Source organism: Oxyura jamaicensis (genome assembly GCF_011077185.1).
Source record: "Oxyura jamaicensis isolate SHBP4307 breed ruddy duck chromosome 5 unlocalized genomic scaffold, BPBGC_Ojam_1.0 oxy5_random_OJ101369, whole genome shotgun sequence".
Classification (NCBI taxonomy): Eukaryota; Metazoa; Chordata; class Aves; order Anseriformes; family Anatidae; genus Oxyura; species Oxyura jamaicensis.
In genome coordinates this window covers 25,001-29,665 of record NW_023303950.1, presented here as the reverse complement: position 1 = coordinate 29,665, position 4,665 = coordinate 25,001, and the positions used below count along the sequence as shown (strand labels likewise).

The following is a 4,665-nucleotide window of genomic DNA, read 5'->3' as shown; positions in this document are numbered from 1 at the left end:
TCCGGGGCGACGGCAAGACCGAGCGGCGATGCCGATGTCTCTACCCCCCTCCCCTCGGCCCCCCCCCCCCCCCCCGGATTTGCAAAGTTGTGAAAATGCAAAAGGTTCCTTCTGTTTCCATCTGTAAAGCAGCGGGTTTGCATCGGTTTGTAAAGTTTCCTGGTCTGGGCGACTCGAGGAGCTAGCAAACTGTCGGTTTGATGTGGTGATCGGTGCTTTTTCTTCTCCTTTGCCAACTTTGTAATCAATGCAGCAATGCAAGGAAACAGAGACAAGAAAGTTAGAGAGAAAGTTTCCTGATTTCCTCCCCCTCCCCTCTCGTGGGGATGACAAGTGATGAGAATTATTGGCAATACTACATTGCATTAAAAAAAGGGGGTTAGCACATTAGAGTTTCCAATGCTCGTGCTTTATAGCAACTTATTGTCAGAATATGGACTTATTGCCAAACGCCTGAAGCATCTTCATAATAAAAGACAGTAACCTTGATGAAGCAATTATTAACAATGTATTACAGAAAGCTGGAGAGAATTATGATTGAGTAACCGTAGGTTAGCGGTTGATTTTAACACTTTAGGAGTTGGTGAATTAGTGTTATGTGTGTGGGACTGAACGTTGGTGTGCGTGGTAAGGAGAGTGCCTTTGTTTTTCCGGGTTTTGGAGCAGCTCTGGTGACACTTAAAAATATGTAGACGCAGAGAGACTTCGGGATGTGAAGGAAAAGGCTGCAGCTGGTACCACAGAAAAGGGAGCGAATAGCTATGGTTAAAAAGAGTGGGTGTGAACTCTAGTTTATTTATAGGAACGCATCCCTGGGGGGAAAAGGGGTTTACACAGTTTTAGGTTCAATTGAACTCATAATCTAAATGATACAGTCTAATATTTTAGCGGTTGAAATATTAATTTAACACCCGGTGTGAAGTTAACCATGCTTTCTGCACAGGCGCCTGCCCTTATTTCCTAGTGCGTTAAGAAGAGTAGCTTTAAGCCCAGGGAGAATGAGCTTTCTAGGAGCTTTTGTTTCCTTTCAAAACATGTTGTTTCTATGTGTATTTGATAATTACATTAGACTTGGACTGAAACTGAACTGGGAGATAAAATAATAATAAATTCTCCTAAATGCCCCCCTCCTGGTATTGCCTAGTTCCAGAGCCCTGAAAGTATTTTTGGACCCAAGTCTTAGCTTTCATTTTCTCATTTGTTTGAAGTAAACATTGTAGGACAATATTTCTGTGATGTTTTGCATTTGAAATCTCTTATTCTGAGGGGAAATAAATAGAGGCAGTGGTTCCTGAAAGTTTCCCTGCCTATCAGGTATCTCACATGTAGATAATAAACTCCGTGAGACATGACGCTATTTCCAAAATATTTGCTTTATGGCATTTTGCAACCCTAAATTCGTGTGCATAAGTATCATGGGGGAGTACTAGAAAAGAAATTTAAATGAGTGGCACCTCGAAAGATATAGGGTCATTGTGTCTAATTCAGAGCAATAGAAAAAAAAAGTACATGTTTTTCCAGTACAGTTTCTTTACAAGAGTGTGTTTCAAGTGGAAGTGTAGAAATGGAGCATGCTTATGTTTATATTGAAGAGATTAGATAAACTAGCCTGTTTAGGGTTCTGGCAGATGGCGAATGCTCAAGCCAATTTGCAGTGCTCCATTATAATATTTAAATTCACGCACAATGATAGGACAAGGGTGGAGGGGGTTAGCATTTTGATAATTTGATAACTATTATCTTTCCTAAGAAGAATCTCGTCTTGTTTTTGTGGTCCAAAAAACAAATTCAAATAAATATGACAACCCATTTATCTTGCACCCGTTAGGGTTTACCACTTCATTGGGTATTATAATTTAAAGGCTTTTATTTCCTGGAGATTTGAGCTATAACATTTTTACTTTAGCCCCCTGCTATTTGTTTTGAAAGGAAGCAATAATTTGTGCAACCAGAACACCAACTGGGAAATGAAGAGTTGTATCACATAGTTACATTTTATTCATGCGTTTTGGGAAATGTGTCTCCTTATTGGATTTTTTTTTTTTTTTTGTATATCAGCTTGTTTTCCCAACAAAACTTTAACACTCTTTTATAGCTTAGTCAAACTACTGTATATCTACACATCTATGTTTACATTGTACAAGGCTGCAGCAGGAAGAAATCCACTTTTATATATAAAGTAAGAAACACTTTAAAAATTGCTAATATAAACATGCAGGGGTATCAAAAAGTGAGCTATCATTTGTGAGCATCTACCTGAAAATGTAATAGTTCAAGCATGCAAATTGTCCAATTTGACTCTCCAGGTTTATTTTTTTTTCATTTGCTTTGATATGCATATTTAATATTTAGCCTCAGGCTAGATCTCATTTGGTGAAAGTTGGTGCAGGGGTGATGATGAGCCACTTCAGAAGGACAGAGACAGCATGTTGTTTCCTCTGTTTTATGTATTGGCCCACTATTCTGATCCAGGGGTCTTCCCCTCATGGTTTTATTTGCACATGAAATACTAGGAGCAGTTCAGCTGATTGGCTATGAATAATGATAGCCAAAAAGAAGTGTAGTTTTATTTGTTGTGTGCCAGGGTTTCTCTTGTGGAGGTGACAGTTTGTGACAGCTGTTTGACACCCCCAAAATCCATACACCTCTGTTCTTACTAAGTAGTGTAGAGCTACACCCTGTGTGTGTGTTTTCTGTGAATGCGAGGGGTGGTGACAGTGACAGTGGCAGAGCGGAACTAGGAGCTAATGCAGCTCTCATTTTCATTCATTGGCTAGACCTGAAAATGTACCATACGGAAAAGTAACAAAAAGAACTGTGGGATTAGCCAGTATTTATCATAGGACTTTAAAAGGGACACTGAGATACTGTGTTTCCCCTTTCACAATCTACTGCTGTAGTATTTATATAACTGAACTGGAAACCAAAAGCAAAATCAACAAAGGAATGAACTCTTCAGAGGTATACCTGTGCTGTAAAACGGAGACAGCTGTAAGTGGTTGTGCTATATGTGTTTGGTAATAAATGTGTATATCGAATTTTATTTTAGTGCACTATTAACTGTTATGTAATACAGTAAGTGTAAGGGGTCCAGGGACTTGGTAGATCAAATAGTACAGCGCTGGCCACAAGAAGCTGAAACTTTTGTTATTACTCTGCTGTGTTTAGTAAATATAACAGCCCATAATTAGTGTTTGAATTTTTAACACGGTCATATTTTTTTATTGCTCTGAGGTATTAGCTGTAGATGGGAAGAAGGTAATTACAGCTATGCCCTGGCTGAACAAGATCAGTAAGGAAAGAAAAAAAAAAGAAAAAGAAAAAAGGAAAAAAAAAAAAAAAAAAGGAAAGAAACCCTTCCAGCTGCAGTTCAAGTTGAGTTTCCCAGCACAGACAATTTATTATTGTTTAATATAAACATGCTGGGCCCTATACTGCATTCTGCGTTCAGCTTAAAATATCTGTTGAGATTGCCAGTAAATCTCATTTTTCTTTTCTTTCCAGCTACTCAAATCTGAAAAAAGTAATGTTGTAAAATTTGGAAAATTTAAAACTTTTTCCAGCATACGATAATATTTTGTACTTTATTTACATTTGTTTTGTACCTGGCCTCTCCTGGTGCCATACAATTCTATCTTTAGCACAAACCTACTTTGGAGCCTTGAAATTTCCCCATAGAAATGGCTCTCCTTCCACTGGCTTTCATGGGAGCAGGATCAGGGCCCCAGTCTTCTTGATATTTGTTTATATGTTATAGTCAATTTGCAGCTGAGAGGTAATAATATACAGATCATCATTCATAAAATATAATTAAAAATGGATAGAAATGTACATATGTCTAATTTTTTTATAAAAGGACTGTTGACAGATCAGAAATCTGATGCCTTAGCTGTAGAAGAAAAATATTAGTCTGAATATTAAACCTTTCAGCTCTCAAATGAGGAGATACTTGTATTTTGTACTTATGGACATCCAGATATTTTGTATTTATTTAATACTTCTTATTGAAGAGTGGCCTGTGCAAGTTCCTGACATCTTGCGGACGAGCAAAAATAAAAATAGGTTAATATACATATAGGTTTCAGCTGTATAATTAAACCTTTTGCAAGACTTCCCTGAGAACTGAGGAAGTAGCTACTGGCCTGGTTCTGCATTCCCTAGGTACGCCAGCCCTGATGGATGCAAGTGGGAGTGTTGAGTATGCCAGAAATGCGGGATCAGACCCCAGAGGTGCTCTTCTTGTCTGTAGTGGGTCAGAAGGGAAACTAAGGAGCTAACTGGAGGGAGAAAAAAAAAAAAAAAAAAAAAAAAAAAAGCTAACTTTTTTCTTTTGTAACCAAATTTCTCAGTGTGTGGTTTAAGATTTAGGATGTTACTGTAGTCCCCATGTTTTCTGAAGGATCATCAGGAAGGTTCCAAGACTGTAGGAAATATAGTGTATTTTCTCTTTCTGATGGGCAGTGCTAGGCCAAGTAACCAGGTAGCTCACATTCAATTTTAATCTGGGTTCTCCCAATTTGAAATGATATTGTATTTCACTGTCTATTTGATGCTGGCGTTCTCTCTTTGGTTTGAGTTGTCTATCACTCTAGATGAAGTGTAGCCACACAGAATGACGTAGAAGGACAATTAAAAAACAACAAAAAGCCAATTTTTCAAGTCTTA

The 4,665-nt window shown here is 38.0% G+C and overlaps 1 protein-coding gene across 6 annotated transcripts in view; it reads left to right on the top strand.

Annotated features, from left to right (window-relative positions):
• LOC118157351 (homeobox protein Meis2) overlaps nt 1-4,665 on the top strand; it is a 23,232-nt gene that overhangs the window by 6,034 nt on the left and 12,533 nt on the right. The window lies entirely within an intron of this gene.